The following is a 7,123-nucleotide window of genomic DNA, read 5'->3' on the forward strand; positions in this document are numbered from 1 at the left end:
CCTATGCATCCATGATTTGTGCATTTTGAATTGGTTTTTTTGGACATTTTGATCCCAGAGACCTTAAGCAACTCAAGGACCATATGAGAGAGTTGGAGGTTTTCACAAAAATCCATTTTTGAATTTTCAAAATTGGTAAATTGGATCAAAGTGATTTTTATTTGAAATTATTTTTTCCAATTATTTCAAAATAAATAAAATAATGAGAGAAGATAATATGACTTCTTCAAAACAGCTAAGAAATAATGGAAATTTAATTTTGAATAAAAATATATTTTATTTGAGATTTTATTCGGTTAAATTAGGGAAAAATGTGCATTTTTAAAAATTGCATTTAGCCTAGAAAAATGTTCACTTTCTCCTAAATATTAGGAGAGGATGGTGAAAATTATTTTTTCAATTTTAGGATTTTTATTTTATTTTATTTGGATTTTTTTTCTTCGCCGCGAAATTTATTTAAATAAATCGCGCGTGCCAACTTGGCTGGCCCAGCCGCCGACCGCCTTCCCCGCGCGCCGCCCGTGTCCTCACCGGACTCCGGCTAGGAGTCCGGGACGGAGCCGCCGCCGCTCGCCCCTGCTCCAAATCGGCCACCCCCCGGGCCTTTAAAAGCCGACACCCCGCCTCGCTGGAGTTGCCGCTGCCGGTTCTTTTTCCCGAACCGGTCAAATCACCATAAACCGCCCCAGTTTTTTTAGTTTCAATTTTTTAGATCGGTTTATTTATTAGGTTAAGTTAATTAGTGAACGTTCATTCATTTAGATCTGTTAGTGAACGTTTTCGTTCGTTAGTTTCTGTTAGTGAACGTTTTCGTTCGTTAGTTTCTGTTAGCGAACGTTCGATTGATTCTTTTTACAAATCGAAGCTCTTCACTTGTACCTTCTGTTTAGATCTTTTATTTGGGTTTTACCCTTGCATCTTATACTTGAGTGCTTATGAATGCTATTGTTTGTTTACGATAGAGTTTCCGAAGTGCGAGGCTTGCTACTATGAATCTCTAGGGTTTTCCGATCGTCAGCAAGGCAAGTAACACTTTGATCATATCCCTTTATTACCTAGTTTTTATGCATTGGCCTCAATCCTCAAACATTGAATGAGTAGGTTTGTGAACATGTGGGTGTGGTTAAGTAGTTGATGAGGTAGGAACCTATTGTCTTTTATCAACCCCGTGTAGTATACGTTATGCTCATACTGCTATGCTATGCTTGTAGACGTGGTTTGGGTATGAGAGATTCATGAAAGCTATGATAGTAATAATAGATTAATATCTAAGGGAAACTTAAGGTGGGTACTTTAATACACATCTGGGTGGATTATTTGAGGGCACCTGGGGAATCTAGTGTTGTCCTAGGAGATCCAGGGGAGCCCGTGTGATCATCCTATGGAATTCCACCCGGGCTTAAAGGGATCATAAGACTATTCATGCTAGAAACTTCCGTGTGCAGCCACATGCCATTATGGGCTCTGGCATAGTTGAGTAAGTTGTGGGAATCCTTTCCATGATGGGCTAGCAGATGTAGGGGAATTGTAGGTGTACCGGTCTGTCGGTGTACTAGAGTAGGGGTACCCTAGTATCCCGAACTTGTGCACGGGCAGTCGCAGCATCCCGCGGCAAGGCTTGCCGGGTGACCGCCAAGGTCCTCCGTGGTTCCTTTGGAGCCATTCAAGAACAAAGTGTCCAAGCCAAGAAGACAAGACCCCAGCAAGAGGAGCTTGCCGGGAAGGCTAACAAAAGCATCCCAAGACCCCGGCAAGAGGAGCTTGCCGGGAAGGCCACCCAAGGCATTGCAAGGAACTTGCCGCTGCGCACCACGCGCCCCGGCAAGGCCCGGTGAGCGACAAGCTCCCGGACGCGACAAGACAACGACCGCGGCAAGGCGCTTACCGCGGCAAGCCACCTCTTCAAGCCCGCGCTCCAGCACATCCACCAACGTGTCGCTTTGGGGCCCCTCCAGGCGTACGTGGCGGAAGGCTGTGCAGCCAGGGGCGTGCGGTGGCAAACGGCGCTGACAAGATCGCCATCATGGCGAACGGTGGCGTCCCTGGCGGTCCCTTTTCGCACTGTTTAGGCGACACAGATGGGCATTTAATGCCCTTGTCCCCTGCCGTCAGGGTTAGGTATGATACACTATAGCAGGTAGCTGTGCCTACCACAGCGCCTTTCCATTTTTGCCCTTTACCTCCGTTGCCACCTGTCGGTGACCCCTTGAGCATATAAAAGGAGGCCCGTGTGCAACGTAGAGGGGGGTTCGAACACTCACGCTCGGTCTCGCTAGCTGCTGGTGTGTACTGTAGCACTCCGCGCTCCCGAGCAAGAAATCAATACAAACCACAAAGCAGGAGTAGGGTTTTACGCATCCGTGCGGCCGAAAGATGCGTAAAACCCTACTCCTGCTTTGTGGTTTGTATTGATTTCTTGCTCGGGAGCGCGGAGTGCTACAGTACACACCAGCAGCTAGCGAGACCGAGCGTGAGTGTTCGAACCCCCCTCTACGTTGCACACGGGCCTCCTTTTATATGCTCAAGGGGTCACCGACAGGTGGCAACGGAGGTAAAGGGCAAAAATGGAAAGGCGCTGTGGTAGGCACAGCTACCTGCTACAATGTATCATACCTAACCCTGACGGCAGGGGACAAGGGCATTAAATGCCCGTCTGTGTCACCTAAACAGTGCGAAAAGGGACCGCCAGGGACGCCACCGTTCGCCACGATGGCGATCTTGTCAGCGTCGTTTGCCACCGCACGCCCCTGGCTGCACAGCCTTCCGCCACGTACGCCTGGAGGGGCCCCAGAGCGACACGTTGGTGGATGTGCTGGAGCGCGGGCTCGGAGAGGTGGCTTGCCGCGGTAAGCGCCTTGCCACGGTCGTTGTCTTGTCGCGTCCGGGAGCTTGTCGCTCACCGGGCCTTGCCGGGGCGCGTGGTGCGCAGCGGCAAGTTCCTTGCAATGCCTTGGGTGGCCTTCCCGGCAAGCTCCTCTTGCCGGGGTCTTGGGATGCTTTTGTTAGCCTTCCCGGGAAGCTCCTCTTGCCGGGGTCTTGTCTTCTTGGCTTGGACACTTTGTTCTTGAATGGCTCCAAAGGAACCACGGAGGACCTTGGCGGTCACCCGGCAAGCCTTGCCGCGGGATGCTGCGACTGCCCGTGCACAAGTTCAGGATACTAGGGTACCCCTACTCTAGTACACCGACAGGAGCCCCCGGGCCTGGGCCATACACGATGCCAAGCGCTATTGGGCCAGGCCCAAAACAGGGCACGGGCACGCGCGGCCTAGGTTACGCCAAATCTCACTCCGTATCCACCGCGCCCTCCCCGAACGGCACGCGTTGAATGCGGCGTCGTGGGAGAGATCGTGGGGGTTTCTTTATTCGGAAATGCGGAACGTCCGCCCCCTCCCCCTTTATAAGCAGAGGAAACAGGGGCAGTTTGCCCACTCGCCCGTTGCCGTTCCCAATCTCAGAAATCTCCACCGCCCCCTTGCCTCCCCAAAGCTGAGAGAGAGAGAGAGAGCAGCGCTCCGCCCCCCATCGCCACTAGCACCACCAACGGCGTCGACCTCCTCCACTGCTTCCGCCATGGCTCCAAAAGCCGACAAGGGGAAGACCGTGAAGACGACCGAGGCGTAGCGGCTCGCGGCGCTGCGGAAGGAGCGGTCCGTTCCCCCCCCCCCCAAGCTTGGCGCGAAGGAGCTGAGGGAAATCTATTACCTTTTCTGGTCGGCGGAGACGCGCGCGCATCCGCACACTAAGGTACTCCCCGCCGCCGCTTGGAAGAAGGCTCCGAATGGATACCCCTTCTTCGCATTGTTCTTCTACTGCGGGCTCTGCCCGCCTTTCTCTGATTTCTTCTGCGACATCATGAATACCTATGGATTCCACCTCCTTGACTTCACCCCCAATGCCGTTCTGATGATGGCAGTTTTCGCACATCTCTGCGAAAACTTTGTCGGAGTCCTTCCCAACGTAGCCCTCTTCCACCACTTCTTCATCCCCCGAGTAGAGAGAGGAGAGGCTCTATCCGGCGGAATCGCCTGGATCTCAAGGGCCGACAAGAAGGAAACCTATCCGGAGGGAGAATTCCGCGGCAAGTGGGAGGAGTGGAGAGCTGATTGGTGCTGGATTGACGAGGAGAGCCCGCAGCCATTCACCACCCGGCGCCGCACCCCAGTAACCCGCGGCAGCGATTGGAGTGACGTGGCCCCGGAGGACGACAAGTTGAAGATTGCTGTCACCAGGATCCTGCGCCTGAGGCTTGCCGGGCTTACTGTTGGCGCAGACTTCCTTCGCCGCCGCATCGCCCCCCTGCAGGAACGGGGGAGGCCCACTTGGGAGTTCAAGAACGCGGCAGATATCATGAGGCTACGGCCGGGCCTCAATTACAACTTCACAGTCTTGGAGCTCAACACGATGCTGCAGGAGCTCTTCAAGTATGACCCCCTGCATCCCGAGGTCTTCAGGTTGCCGGGGGACGTCGTCCCGTTGTGCAACAATTCTGCGCTCGACCGCATCCGTGCAATGATGCCGGAGTGCGACTCGCACAGAATTGTGCCAACTTGGCAGGAGCCCGCAGACGACGTAGTGCAGCAGTTCTTCGATGACTTGGTGGAAGTGGCAATCCGCCCCGACGAGAAGGACGGCCTCACCCGCGACACCACGGATGCGGAGATGGCGCTTATCGCCACTAGGCTGGAGGAGGCAGCGGCAGCCGCAGCCGCGGGCGAGTTTGGCTTCACCGTGGAGGAGGCGGATGCAGTGGAAGCGGCAAGCCGTGCCGAGCGAGGGGAGCCCGCCGGCAAGAGGGAACTTGCCGGGCGTGATGCCGAGCCGAGCGAGCCCGCCAAGGACACAAGCGGCTCGTTGGAAATCAACTCCTCTTCCACCTCGTCTTCAGACAGCCCACCGCGAGCAGAGCCTCCATCCCCACCAAGAAGGCGTCTCCACAAGGTCGGTGACGTGGCGGAGCGGCAAGCGGGTCAACAGTCGCCGCGCCGCGTGACACGCTCCACCGCGGCAAACACCATTGCCGCGGGAGCGCCTCATGCTGCGACGGCAACTGGAGCGGGGTCTAGCCGGACCACCGCTTCAGTTCCTGCCGCTGCTCACGCCGCGCCGACAGCCGGAGCGGGGTCGTCTCAAACCGCCGCCACTGCTCCCGCCAAGCGGCCAAGGGAAGCTTCTCCTCCGCCTCCTCCCGCCGGGCGCGCGCCGGGCTTCGACTTCTCCGCGTTAAGCTCCGACGAGGAAGAAGAAGAAGAGTAAGCTTCTCTTGTTGTACTTGCATTTCTTCAGTTCTTGTTGTTGGTCTTGTTTCTCACTTGCTTTTCCCTGAATCTGTTCCTCTTTAGGACTCTGGCCCAGAGAGCGGCAAAAAGAGCTAAGGCCCCGGTGATCATCATCGAGGACGAGCCCACCGCGACAGTAGGTGGCGCGCCCGAGACAACCTTGCCGGAGCCGGCGACTTTCCTCCAGGGCAGCCCCCAGCATAAGTGTATGAATTACTTTCCGCGGCGAGGCGCGCATGGGTACTTATCTTTACTGATATCTGCTTGTTGTCTTGTGTAGGAGCCGAGCAGCCCCACCAGGAGCCAAGGGAGAATTCCCCGACAAGGGAGGGCTTCCCGGTAAGGGAGAAGTCTCCGGCAAGGGAGGGTTCTCCGGCAAGGGACAGCACCAGTGCCCCCCCGATGGCAGAGGCCACTACAGCAGAGCCTGGTGCAGGTACTCCTCTTGCTTCAAAACTTCCCTTGGGTTCTTCTTCTTTTGATCTTCTTGAGTTTTTGCTGGATTTTGCTTGACTCTTCTCCCCTTGCCGGCTGTCAGACCCATCTGCTACGGAGTGGATGGAGACCGAGGACGTAGCCGGCGCGGGTGACCCCGCCGGCGCCGAGGCCGCCAAGGCTGGCGCCGCGGCGACTGGCGAGGGATCTGGCGATCGTACTGACGGCCCAGAGGCCGCAGGAGCGCCAGGCGCTACACCGACCGCCGACCCGTCCGCCGAAGCCGCAGCGCCAAGCACCGAGGAGCCCCAGCCGGGCGTCTACTTGAAGGCCGGCGAAGGCGTCTTCATCAACCTCCCCTGGGTATCAAGCTCCAGGGCGCCGGTCGAGGGGGAGATCTTCGACGGAGAAGTGCTTGCCTCCGCGGGGTTGACGCTAGTCGACGTGCCAAGTAGCAGCAGCAACGAGCCCGAAGAAGAGCGGCTGCTGCGGAAGTTGATGTCGCTCTACCGCGCGCGGCAAGCCAAGCTGGAGTCCCGCGAGGCGCTTGTCGCGAAGGCGGGAGCAGACATTGAAAAACGTGCGGAAGAGCTCGGGGGTTTCCACCGGGAAGCCGTCCGATCCCTGGCGGAGGAGCGGGAGCAGCTCGCTGAAGCGCAGAAGGCCTTCCTCCTCGAGAGGGCCGAAGCCGAAGAGCGGCAGCGACTTGCCGCTGTGAAGCTAGCCACGGAGGAGGGCGAGCTAGCGCAGCGGAAGGTCAATCTCGACTCCCACGAGGAGGAGCTTGCCGCGCGCGAGGGAAAGCTCAGTGAAGCCCTCAAACAAGCAGAGGACGCCGCCGCCGCCGCCGAGGCCGCCAAGGAGGAGTTGAAGACGAGGGTGGCGCAGCTAGAAGCCGATCTCGCCGAGAAGGGCAGAGAGCTCAGCGCCGTTAAGGTCTCCAACGTGGATCTTGAGTTGAAGCTAACCACTTTGACCAAGACTCTGGACAGCGCCAAGAAGCGGGAGGCGGCCTTGAAGGAGGAAATCAAGGCCGACAAGGCGCTGTTGGAGAGCGCTGCCGCCGCCCAGAACGCTTTCAGGGAGACCGTGACGCACTGGACAGAGAGTCTGGTGAACGCCGCCACAGACATCGACAAGGAGCTGGCGCAGCTGGGGATGGAGGATCTCGGGTATCCCTCCGACGACAACCTCCAACCCAGCGCCAAACTCGTCCTGTTCTTCAAGGGCGTGGCGACGGCCCTCCAGCGACTCCGGGAGAGGATCCCCAAGCAGCTGGCCGACGAATCGCGCAAGATCTGCGCCGGAGCCCTCCAGAAAGTGTTGATGAAGGTGGCCTTCCGCAATCCGGGCCTCCGCCTCACCAACATCCTCAGGACCTTGCCGCCAGAGGCTGACCTAGAGGAGCTC

This window comes from Triticum urartu, chromosome 4A (genome assembly GCF_056163025.1).
Source record: "Triticum urartu cultivar PI428250 chromosome 4A, HENAU_Tu73, whole genome shotgun sequence".
NCBI lineage: Eukaryota > Viridiplantae > Streptophyta > Magnoliopsida > Poales > Poaceae > Triticum > Triticum urartu.